We start from the raw sequence: 13,291 nt of genomic DNA on the forward strand, positions 1-13,291 counted from the left end.
CGGCAGGCAAGCCCAGGAGCCCCTCCGGTGCTCGCTCGGCTCCTGCGGGCGGCCAGGGGAGGGACGCGCTCTCTCCCCGGCCCCGCGCAGCCCAGGCGCCCTCAGCCCGCGCCCCGGCGGGAGCGCTTCGGCGGAGTTGTGCTCAGGTGAAGGAGGTGTGGCGGTGCCGTGCCCCAGAGCCCGCCCGCGGTGTCCCGCGGGTCCCTGCGGCCGTCCAGCCCCTTCCCAGCCCGCAGCTGGGCTGCCAGAGCCCGCCGGTGAGGGGCTTCTCCCGCCTGTGGCAGCCCCGTCCTGGCGGCTCGCTCAGCGCGCCGCAGCCCGTCTGTGCGCCCCGAGTGTTGGCCATTAAAAGAACTAAACTTGTGCGTTATTTGTCGGGGTGATTCTGCTCCTAGTAAGCTTTGAAGTTTCGAATTACATTGTAGGGGGAGCTCAGCGATTAAAATTTAATATTAATATTAAAGCATCAGCTCAGTTCTAGGTTCGAATTCGCATTTCTGATGTGTGGCTGTTAACGCTCACTTTTTAAAAACGCTGATCGCTTCTACCTAACGCTAAGGCACACGAATACCCAGGTGTGAACATGGGAATGAGCAGCCCAAGCATTAAACTCGTCAGGCGTTGGCTGTAACTTCGTGCAGAGCTGGTGGGAAGAGTTGGGTGCCTGTGGCAGCTCAGGGACGATGTGCAGGTGTCCGTGTGTGTCAGCCATCCCCATCTCCTCCTTCGGGGTGAGCAAGGGCACCGGGTGGGGAAAAGTAGGAAAACAGGATTGGACTGAACCTGGATTGTTACACATACGTGGATTTTCTCCTTCCCGCACCACCGTTTTTTGTTTTAATCGGATCGAGGGGTGATCTCTCATATATCAAATACTCTACGCATGCTGGTATTAAAGGGCTGCTTAAACCTGCATAATGTGTATGAGTTCTGTACTGTTAATCACCTTTGAGCTCAGATTCTTCAATTTTCTTCTCATTTTTTATGTGATCTGGTGATTTAGTCTAACGGAAAATTACGCCCTTCTGTGTAGGGGAGAGGTGTTTAGTAAAATGTTGTAGCATAGATTGAGCCAAATGTCTGTTTAACGGTATTTTATCCTTTCAATGAAATTAGTATGTTTTAAATAAAGCTACAAAGCTGCGGTAGTCGAGCTGCTAAAACTTAAATAGTTACCTCTTCCATCAGTTTTGTGATACTTTTCCAGATTCTGTCAGGTCTTGGTTGGAGTTCTTGGGGTTGGACCATGAGGCTTGGACCAGCTTCACACTTGGTTATTTTACATCCATTGTAGTTTTTGGAATTACTCTGGCTTGGTTGAGTACGATGAGGAATAATTGCCAAGGGAAGGGAGGGAGAAGTGGTTGATGGTTTGTTGTTTTGGTTTTTTGGGGTTTTTTTAGGTGTGGGTTGTCTTAGGGCAGCCTAAGATGTAATACAGTGTGAATGAAGGCTTGTGGCAGTGTAAAGTTTCCTGTTAAAGGCAGTCATGAGTTCCAAAATTTGACCTCATGAGACTGTCTGTCCTGTATTTTCACATCCTCTTGTCCAGTTTGAGTTGGGATTTTTAAATTTGCTTTGTCTCCTCATCTGCCATTGTCAGCGATTTGCTCACATGTAGATGAAAGTTATTCATGAATGTGTCAGTCCTCTCCTCTCACATTCAGGGGTGAACAGTTCTAAGAACGCTATTGTTGTAATAACTCTCTTGAAATTTATTCTGTTGATGTAAATGTTGTATTTATGTGTCGCTTGGTTCAGTTTATAACCTTGTGTATCACAGCATGTAGTGATGGAAATGGGTTAGTGGTGGTAGAATTCTTCACAGCAAGGTCTGACTACTCCTCGCTCTTTAAAGGCTTTTGCAGCTAATGTTTTACTTCTCAAAATTTCAAATTTGTTTTTTGGGCTGCTCATCATCACTGAAGACACGTTGTTGGCATGCCTGAATACCTTTTAAAATTATTTCTAGCAATTTGTTTTCTGTGTGGGCAATACATTTTTCTGTCGGTGTAAAACACAGGCTGAATTAATATAGGGTACATCTGTCCTATACTGAGTCTTCAGGCTGTCCTTATCTGAGTTGAGCTGTGTGTTCAAAATAACGCTAAAAACTGGTGTGTAAGCATGGTTTTCAAAGTTAATGTTTGGTTTTCTCTGTTTTATATGGCTTGCATGTCTCTGATACAATATAATGGGCAGATGGTAGGGAAAGATGTCTGTATAGTCAGCTGTAATTAGTGATAAATGTGTCTTTATGAATATATACATACTTTGTATGTATGAAAAAACAGAGTAGTTTAATTTAGGAATCCCTTTAAAAAAATTGGGTTTAATTTGTGTCTTCCCAGCACGGTCTTGTGAACTGGATGACTAAACATTAGCAGAACTTAGAGGTGGGGGAAATAACATGCTGTGTATTCCTGCAGGAGGGAGGGAAGGAAATACTTTCTGCGTCTTGAATTACTGACTTGACAGGAGGACACATTTTCTGTAAACTTTTTTGTGAAATAGTCCAGGACATAAAGCTGTAGCCACTTCAAGACACAAAAATTAATCCCATAGTTCAGTAATAGCAGTGAAGTTTTGGTGCTTATTTTCCCTCTGTACTTGGCTTTTGAAGCAGTACAAAACGACAGGGTTGTACAGATGTATTGATCCCATTAAGAATGTGTTTATTTCAGGTGTAAATACCTCAGTGCAGTGACCAGAAAGGTTGTGTTGGAGAAGGTCTATATAACCATAAAGTAATGTGAGAATAGTTCCTTGCCTGCTTGTGGCTTGGGTAGTTTTCAATAGCATCTTGTTTGGTGGCCTTAATGAAGTATCTGTGATAAAGAATTGTTCTTCTGTGGTGTGATTAAAACATCAGCTCTAAGGTCGTGTTCTGGTTTGTTTAATACACTTCAAAGCTAGTGATTATGAGAACTGCAGACCGTGGCTAATGGGATAAAAGCTGTGTGAGTTATCCATGTCCTTTTTAGGCTTTTGGAGTCATTGCAGAGCAGCTGTAGCTGTGAGATGGGGGGAAAAAGGAAATTTCTTATTCATACAAGCTAATGAGTTAAATGTGTGTATGGCTTTTGGGTTAATGAGATTTGACCTCATGTGTTGTAAAGGATTTTTGCTTTAGTTCAGTGCTTAAATATTATGATAATTCTTGAGAAATATTTTTGCAGACCTTGAGACTCTTCTTTCAGGAAGAATCAATAATGACAAGTAATTTACTGTCTAGAAGAAGAAAGTTAAAGCAATGTGGTTGTATTTAGTTTTAACCAACTAGCTTCCAATTTATAGGCTGGCTGTCTTTGCACTAATTTATGAACTTTGTATACTCCAGCCCTGAAGTCTTTAGTCATTACAGCTAAAGAAATAATTGCTTAATAATGCTCTCTGTTCCTGCTCTGCGTGTGAGTCTGACAGTTCCAACCCCATGGTGGCTTGATGGGCCTAATGGGCAATCTGCTGCTTCTAGAAAGATCTATTCTATCCAGATCAAAACTGAAGCTGTGCCTTATGTGCCGGGGGGTGTCAGATGTACAAACCAAGCACTTGCTAGCCAGCAGTGATCTCCCCAGACTGGGGAAGAGCTGCAGTTCCTGTGCTTTTCCTTTCCTCGATTTTTGTTATGCATGTTTCTGTGTGTGTGCAGTAGGTTTGGGGGGATTTCCCCATCTCAGAAAAGAGAACTCTCATTTCCTTTTTAGCCTTTCTGCACAACACACTAAAGGCTTTGTTTTGCTTTTGCAGTTCTGAGAATTCTGCTCAGATACCACAGAAAGCAAAGGCTTTAATTCCCTTTGCAGTAAGACAAAATGCCCAAACGCTGCTCACCAGTTGCATTTTGCATCTGGTACTGTTTGAGCAGCAATTCCATTCCAGCCTTGATTCTCCTGTGGAAGTTTGGAGTGAGCTGGAGGACTTGGACATCTACTTTTCACTGTGATTTTTTTAAGTACCCTTGGCATGTCAAGGTAGTGTTAAGAGCGTGGGTACTTTGCCAAAGACAGCCTGTCGGAACTCCTCAGCATCACTCAGCCACTGGAGATTGCCTCCTTCCCTGGCACAGCAGCAAAGTGCCAGGGTTTGGGGGCTGTCTCCGTGTCTGAGGTGATGTTTGCTGCCCTAGTTTTCCCCATACATCTCAGTTATGTAAGCTGGAAAGAAAGGTCTGAAGATTTAAGGCATCATTTTTTAATTGGTACACCAAAACTGCCGTTTTCCAATGCTTTTTTTCCCACGTTTAAATTAAAGCAGCTCCTGGAGCATTTAATGATTGTGTACTTCACACAGCAATTGGAGTTCACTGAAGCAACTCATGTTTTCTCTCTCAGATATCTTTTTCTCAAAAGAAGCATTTGCTCCAGTTTCTAAACTATTTAAAGCAATTAATCAAAACCTAAGAGACAGGAACAGCTTCTGTAATATCAGGTCCTCAACTTGAGATGAGGTTGATGCAAAGGGAAAGTGCCCAAGTCCCCACCAGTGTGTGTAAAGCCTGTAGGTGAATGATGACCTTTTCATCTGCTAAGAGATATGAGAAGTGGGAGGAAGAAGACAGGAGAGCCGAGTTATTTTTACTGTAAATATGTCAGTTTATTGACTTGTTAATTTCAGATTTATTCAAAAAAGCAGGAGGAGGAAACACTAATGTCTGCCAAAAACAAAGTAATTAGTGGGAGTTGAAAGATGTCTAATGACTCTAACAAGTACTAAAGAGGAATAAGCTAGTCTCTTATTAAACTGGATATGGACTTTTAAAACACTGTAGTAATTCTATTTTATCTTTAAAACATGTGCAATTGCATATGGTAAATAAAAACCTAAAGTAACATTGTTTATTCACAGTAGCATTACAGGCAGGGGGTGGGATTTTGATTTAAAAAAAAAAATTAAAAACCAAAGCTGACTCCACACTTCTAAAATAAATGTTCAGATAACACTTGACAAAGCTTGAGTTTGAGTTGAAGATGACAGAAGAGTTTTAGATTAATGCTTAATGTGCCTGCTACACCTCCTTGGTCTAGAGTGACAAACAAGGTCTTGTTTCATGACTGCATGTGCTATGGAGAAGCTTCTTTTTTCTGTGCCAAGGGACTCTGGTTGTGATTAGTCCAGTCACAGGATTCATCAGCACATCTGCTCTCCTGTTGTGTCTGTCCAAGGGAGCTGTTGGTGGGATCTGCAGGGTGGGGAGCTGGGAAGAAGGGGACAGCAGGGTCTGAGAATCTGGAGAGAAGCAAGCCAAGGGTGATGAAGGGCAGCCATCCAGCAGTTGGGAATGAAACCTGGGACACTGAGAGCTGAACCCTTTAATTCAGCACTGCTCTGGTCTATGGTTGCTGTGATCTCATTTCCATCCTGCAGTAATGCTGATTTAAGTGTGACGGATTGGGATTATGTGTTGTCCCCAGCTGGTGATAGTGAAAGCCTGGGAGGGCTCCTCTGCCTTTGCCTCAGGTCATTCTCTGCTCTGAGCTGGGCCTTCCCTCTTGATCTGCTGGCCTGCTTTCTCCTCCTCCCTCCATGCCCAGGCCTGTCCTCAGGGATCTGCCCTCCCATGCTCTGCTGTGCCCACAGTGCTCTGTGCTCCTGCAGGGTGTGCTCACAAATCCCTGCTGCTTTTATCCCCCAAGGCTCCTGACTTCTGCCACCCCACAAGGACTCAGAACTGTGTTTGAGGTGCGTTGTAGCTGTAATTGTTCATGGTTGTTCTTCCTGGAGTCCTGTGCTGTGCATGCCTGGCTGCAGCTCCCCAGTTCACTGTCACCTGTGTGGTCACTGCAGGCACCAGCTCTGCTTGCTCTGAGTTGGCTGCAGGACAGTGCATGGCATTTGTCCTCCCCACATCTCTGAGGCACAGGGAATGTCCTGGTGTCACCAAACCCCCCAGGGATTTTGGAGCTGTTGGAGTCTCCACTTGCTCAGAAGCTACTTGGCATCATCTGTAGCTGACAGCTCCCATCTGTTTTTCCTACCATGCCTCCATTAAAATACTGAAGAAAGCAGGAAATTAGATATAGGGGAAGATACCAAGGAAAACAAATATCAGGAAAAAAGCAAGTAGAAATATTTAATTACAGGGGATATGGAGCAGCAGGGCATATAAGATACCCATGACAGTGAGTAAGAATCAAATTGACTGTAAGTAGATCTATCTTGAGGGGATGATATGCATGAAGCAAAAAATGCCATTAGTAGTTTATCATATAGAAAAAATGTGAGGGAGGAAAATGTGCATGCAATATTAAAACACAGTGCATTTGTGGATTTGACATAACAGATAGCAGGTCCCCATATATGAAATGACAGCAAAATAGCATTTAGCTGCAAGGGGACGAGCTTTCACTCAGCCACAATGCAAACAAGTTCTTGAAGTGATGGGAGCGTGTTTCCCAAGAAGAGCACGAGGATGTCTCATATTTGGAAGGGGAGAAAAGCAGCAGAAATTCAAATCTGCATCTAAGAATTGTTACGAGGTCTCATAAGGATCTTTGTTACCTTTAGTAAAAGCCCTATGGAGACAGAGGTACAGAAATGTGTTCCCACTATTTGTCATCTCAGCATTGGCAGAGACCAATTAAATTGATTTGCACCGTGCTTTCCTAATCCTTATCCATGTAACTATCCTGTCCTGGGGTTATTACTTAATTCCTTAGGAAGTGTAGGGCTTTGGAAGATTCCCTGGAAATGTTGCTGAAGCACTGAGAGAGCAAGGACAAATTTCATTTTTTGCTTTCAAAGGCTCTAGGATTATCCCAGGAGCTCAGAGAAGGTAACACCAATGGAGAGGATAGCTTTAAGGGAAGAAGGTAAAACAATTCCTTGTTTTTAAATCTTTTGGTAGTCGACAAGTCACTTAGTCTTTACTTAACCCATGTTTCTACAGTATAAAATGAAAACAGCCTCTTCCTACTCATAATGGCTGTGAAGCATCTGGGGTTAATTTGTTAGAGGTGTATTTGACTGTGATTAATACTTTTAACAACCTCAGTCTATAGAAGCCATGTAAGCAACTAGCTGGGCATCTCATTCATCAGGCTTGGTGATCTTTGCTGGCTCAGAGCAGCCTGCTATAGATTTTTAGAGACACTGGATCGTTCCTATTACTTACTTGAAGGATAAATTGCAACATTTATCATGGCATTCCCATTTTTATTTTGTAAATCTTTCAATACCATGATTGAAGAACACTTTGAAAGCCAATAAGTGCAAATCCCAGATATTGTTGGAGCTGTAAGGGTATTTTGCACCATCCTGATCAAAGTAACAAATAGCATCAATGGACTTGCACAACACATAAATGTTATGTATTTTCAAGGAGGCCATTAGAACACAGCATTCATTTGGAAAATATTTGGAATAATAACCTATCGTTCACTCATAGAAAATTTCAGTGTTGAGTTGCGCTTCAGTCAAGAAAATACTTGATATCCTTTAGAAACAAGAAATTGTGCCATCACTGAAGCCTTGCAAGGTTGTGCTGAGGCAGGAAGCAGCATATTAATGTGAAATTTCCATCTTTTTCACGCTTAAATGGAGCAGATCTAAAGTCAGTTCATTCAACAAAATGGCAATTTGGATCTATTTTACAGAGCTCACTTGAGGCAATGTGCTCTTGCTAGTTCACTTTAAATGTGGATTCTGAGACTGTGAAAGATTTTTGCATATTTTGATTACCATTGGTTCTGTTTGCTCACATTTTACCTGCTTGACTAGAGAAATAAAGTTTTCCTGGGTATCTTTTGGCATATACAAAATCTAGTTAATTAAGACATGCTATACTTTCTCCCCAGAGTCAAAGTATAATGTTCAGCTGGCCGACTTGCATGAATAATCCATCACTGTGAATCATTAATTTAGAAGACAAGCCATGGTAATTGATGTCTTTATGCAAGCTATGGAAATGCTTAGGGAAATTGCTTATTTTTTCTTGTTAGTTCCTTTTTTTTTTTTTTTTTCATTTGCTCTGGAATATTTCTAGGCCTGAGTAGTGTGGATTTGGAAATGGAGTCACCTGAAATTAAGGTTCCTGTGGGAATGGGATCTCTTCCTTGAGTTTAATAAAAATCTGAATATTTTTTATCTGAAAAACTATTAAAATTATAAAACTTAACCGTGAGCTAATCTTGTGTGCATACATTGGATGAGCCACTTACTTTTTTGGAAGTTTCTAGGAAAAGGAGTTTGCATGTTAGTCTTAGCAGTGGCTTTAATGTGGTAAAAATGCTTTAAAAATTCCTGTCATAATTTGTAATGCAAGCACTACCTACTGGGTAAGTTGGTATTTAGACCTTTCTGTATTACCCAGCATGTTTTTGTATCAAACTAAGCATGTAAAAGGCTGAAGATGTGTATTTTTTTTGGAATATATATATATATTTGGAATATGTACATTTGAAGATAATTTATGACATAATTCATAAAGCTCACCTATATGCTACATTATACTGTAACCATTGTCTCTGTGGCATGAAAAGTTACTCATTTTGTTTCCTTTCTTCACTTTCTTCATTATTGAAATATGAGGGCTTGCTACCAATTTACAATTACTTTGTCTGCCTTCAGAACAAAGGAGAGTATTGAATGGGAGCCACCAGCTTGGTGACATTTCAAAAGTGGGATATCAATAACCCATATACGACTTAAAGCATATATATATATATATTATGCAATAATGTCATGTATGCAAAATATTTTAAAGTCTTTCCAGTGATGCTAATGGGATTTGGACTATAACTACATAGTACTAGGATGATTTTTATTCCATTGAGGAAACTTCCTAAATATTTCTTGTGTGTTCTGTAGCTGAAACTCAACGTGGATCATTTCTACAGATAGATTTAAAATGTAACAATTCTGAAAATGAGCAGGCAGGCTTATTTTGTGTTCTTTTTTTTTCTTATCCTTGAATATTTATTTCCCATTTAGGCATCAAACTAGAGGCTTATTTATCTCATGTGCTTGGCTGCTCCTGTTTGTTCCCAGCTGAGTCCTGATGTGCTGCACTTTAAGAAATCCAGCCCTGAATTTTGACATTTTACACAGGAGCAAAAAGAGAACATGTTCCCAGTAAATTCGCGTTTGAGCTGAATTCAAATAGATTTTGCTGTTTGGGTTCAGTTTCATAAGGTAGGAGAGGTGAAATGCTGCTGATAGCTGCAGTTATTGAAAAATGGTAATCACAACTTTCATAAAGTGAGATAAGCCATGTTTATTAATGCTTTCTGTGGCCACAGAGTGACTTGGCCCTGGGACATTAAATGCCTAAATGGGTTGTTTAATTAGCTTTTTTCCGCTTACGGATCAAGCAGCTAAACACACAACATTTTCTGAGCAGCTCAAATTATTTTTGTCATGTTATTTTAAGCCAAAGAAAAATAATTCTCATTTTTCAGGTTTTTTGAATAACATCAGAGCTGCACAGTGAACAGAACTGGGGTCCCGAGGAGGTCTCTATGCCAGCCACAAAACTCCTAAACCTGGCCTGATTTCTGTGTTCCCACCCCTGACACAAAACAGAGGTTTGAACCATACTGGCCTGCTTTGGCCAAGAATTCCAAAATCATTGACCCAAAAGCATGGCATGTAGTGGCTATGGGTAGAGACCTCCCCAGGCAACCTTTTCCAGAGCTTTCTTGTGTTTGCCAGCAAAATTCTATTGTTAGCTGATAGATTGTTACTACAGTTTGAAACTCAGTTTGTCCCATCCACTCTGCATACACAATCAGAATAACATTTTAGTGCCTTTTTTTCTTTTCCCTCTATGATTGATATCATAGAGAGGGACTGAAATAAAACATCCCCAAACTGGCCAAGTTTGAGCTTTTAAATCCATATTAATTTCATACTTGGCTACCTCTGCTGGCATCATTGTTAGTCCAATTAAAAAATAAACACCTGCCCTAAAGAATTTGCAGCCAGGCTGTGTCACACTCAGTCCTGGGGGAAAATTCCTTAGGCATAGGGAATACTCCTGGTTTTTGAAAGGCACTGCTTGAATGCCTGCCAAATGTAAGCTTTTTTCCCCACAGTAAGCACCTTGACCTCTTTGACAGTATCATAAACGAAATAAATACACTGCAAAATCCCCAGTTTGATCAGGACATTACAGAGGAAAATTTCTAGTCTGGATTTCTGGATAAAGTAATCTCAACAGTTCCTGGAGGGAGTGAGTGGGGAGTTGCCAGTGTCAAATAGGAGGCAAATATTTCTCTCCCTGAAACAATTCGGCAAAAAGACCTCTGAAAACCTGAACAACCTGAGGACTTTGAGGTAGTTAAGCTCTAATTTTGTAATGTCATGGTTTGACTCTTTCTGTATAAGACAGGTTAAATGAGTAGGACCTTTAAAATGAGAACAAGGAAATATTTGTTTAATAAGGCCCCAGTAAAGATTTTTTTCCCTCGCTCGCTGAATGGGAGTGCAAAAGTGTTTGAGGTTAGGGATCAGCTGTGGCCATTCAGGCTTGTAATTACAGCTGTGATAAGTGTGTTTTCAAGTCTTGCTGTACTAAGAGTTTTCTTAATCCATTCTCTTACTTGGCCTTTCATTGCTCCTCCTAGTACATTGTAACAATTCCTGAAAACTTCTGAATCATGGGAAAACAAGTGTTAGGCTATTAATTTCTGGCTCTGTAGAGACATAAACTTGGTCTTGCCTGGGCAAGTGCATGGCCGTGTCTGACATCACCAATGTTGTATTTGGGAGCCACAGTAAGCACACAAATATTACAGCTCTGTGTGGTGAAGACTGGACTGTTTAAAGTCAAGCTTTTTAATGAAGCACTGGGGAGAAAAGTGTAGTGAACTTCTGGTCCATTATTAGCAGCCTTGGTTACTGTGGGCTTTGGGAGCTGGGAAAGAGGTGGTTCCTGGTGAAGGCTGGATGTGTTCTGCTGTTGGCTTCCCTATATTTTTATGGAAACAAGCACTGATGTCTCAGCTGGTTGCTCTTTAAGTGCAGAAATTCATGGCACAATGTCCCACAGCTTTGGACACTTGATCCAGTGGAACTGCTGTCACCTCTACACAGGCAATTCATCGCTTCAAACAACAAAACTCAGTGTTGTTCTTCACTTCAAGGTAGTAAAATTATGTATGTTCTGCCATGGATGAATTTGAACAAAGAAGAAATCAACCTATAAGTAACTTTAGGTGGATGATTTCTTGCTCTGAAGGGGGCCAGCTGTAATTTTAGTGACTCGTGTCCCAGTGATAGACTTTGAGACAGAGGTGGCTGTGCTGCACAGTCCACAAGGTGCCCAGCTGATCTCTGTGTGCTGCCTCAAGGATTAGCAGAGTTCGTGCAGTGAGAGAGGAGCTGTTGCCCATTTATACCTGGGGGTGTTTTTGGGTCCAGTGGAATAACTGTCCTGTGGTGACTAACTAAAGAAATGTGTGTAATTTGGGCACTGCTTCTCATCCAGCTGCACTAGCTCTAGGAGGTCTGTGTGAGGCAAGGCATTCTGCCTGCTTGTTGCCTAATGAGTTTGGTGCTGAGGCAGATTGCCTGAAAATTAAAATATTTTTTCTTCTGTGGCCATATTGATGGAACTGCTTGGCACAAACTGGGTCTGAATTCCTTGCTTTGAGGTGCAGCTGTCCACCTTGCCTATTTGACAACTTAATTTAGACATAAAAATCAGATAATCCACGTAAAGCTTGAAAATTGGGATCTTATATGTAGGCACAAGAATTCAGGTTAACCTACTTACTTTTGAAAGCCACGCTAATTAAAAAGATTAACCTCATTTTAAATAAGTGTGTATGTTACCCACCAATGGAAAATACTGGACGCACATGAATCATAGCTCGTCATACAAAAGCTGGGAGTAGTGTCAGAGTCTTTCTAGCACAAGGTAGAATTAATATGAACAAGAAAACATCTGAGACTTGCTGGACAACAGGCAGTTTGGTTTGGGGAGGGAAGACGATGAGGTTTCAACCTTCACTTTTCATTCTGAGTGTTGGAAATGATACAATTCCTTTTGTTAAGGTATTGGAGTTTTCAAATTATAAAAATCTGAATAGAAAACAAAACTAAAACAAAACCAGCCAACCGAAAAAACCCCAGACATCCTCAGAACATCGCAGCATGAGCGTGTTCCTGGAGCCTCAGGGAGGGTGTGTTGCTGTGAGCCAGCAGAGCACAGCACAAGTGGTCTGTCCCTCCAGTGCTTTGCGATTGCTCTTGTTCATGGGAATTGCTGCAGCATTTACAGTCAGGTCTAACGTGATGCAAACTCCTCTGTGTGGGAGAATAAGCAGGATTAAGACAAATTCAGCTCCCTGCATGTGGTGTTTCAATGGCTCATCATGGAGTGGGTACTTGGAACAGCGTCAGTTCCCATAAACACAAACCAATGAGGCTTGAACAGTGAGCACAGAAGTGAGCTCCAAGGCCAGATTCCACCTTCCAGGCACAGCTTGAGTGCTGGACTCTGAACTGAGCTGTTTTGTCCATGGTGGGCCAAGAGTGATGTTTCAATAGCCACAAGCCTTCAAGGCCAGGATAAATGAAACTATCAGAACAAAAATGTGAATATTTTATTCCCCCCCAGTAAAATGAGGCTTGTTTTTTCCCTCTGACTGAAAAAAACTATTTGGTGGTTGTGTATCTTCTGTTGTGGATAACAACTGCCTGAACAGCAGGAAGTAGTTTTTCCTCCCTGCCTTTGTTTCTAACTTTCCAGTTTATCCCTTAAAGCTGCTGTTGTTCCAGATATTCTCTCTGAACAATTCAGAAACACATGCAGGGCACCAAGCTTACTCCTTGTTTTCATGCCCTGCCAGCTCTCCCACTTGGAGCAGCATGAGGCTGCTACTGTCCCATTTGTTGGCTTTTGGGGTTTTTTCCTTGAGTTGGTAAGTTCATGGATGCTTGTGAAGAAACAAGAGGGAGGAAGGACGTGAATGATGATGTGGAGGTAAAAGCATGAGGATTTTAGTGGCAGTTCTGGCCACTGTGCCATACTGGGTGGTTCATTCCTCCTGCCTAGATCTGACTTGTCTGTATTGGTGTCTGGAGTCTTGTCTGTAATGGGGCAGGTGTCCTGGTTGCTTGCTTTTTTTAGATATCTGCAGAGCTGCTCTCAAGTGCAAGCAATATAAAACCAGAGTTGTGGAGTTGTAGAAACCATGGAGATAAGAGAGACAACTGAGAATATTTGAGAATATATGAAAAATACCAGCAAAGCAAATAGCAGTGATGCTGAGGCCTGAAAGGCAAGAATTGGAGTTGGCCTTAGGGTGGGAGGAAAGAAGAGTTTAATTTTCTTCTCCATGTGGAA

General features: G+C 41.7%; 1 protein-coding gene across 1 annotated transcript in view; it reads left to right on the forward strand.

The window, feature by feature from the left end:
* Nucleotides 1-13,291, forward strand: part of SERPINI1 (serpin family I member 1) — a 45,324-nt gene that overhangs the window by 387 nt on the left and 31,646 nt on the right. The window lies entirely within an intron of this gene.

Source organism: Anomalospiza imberbis, chromosome 10 (genome assembly GCF_031753505.1).
Source record: "Anomalospiza imberbis isolate Cuckoo-Finch-1a 21T00152 chromosome 10, ASM3175350v1, whole genome shotgun sequence".
NCBI lineage: Eukaryota > Metazoa > Chordata > Aves > Passeriformes > Viduidae > Anomalospiza > Anomalospiza imberbis.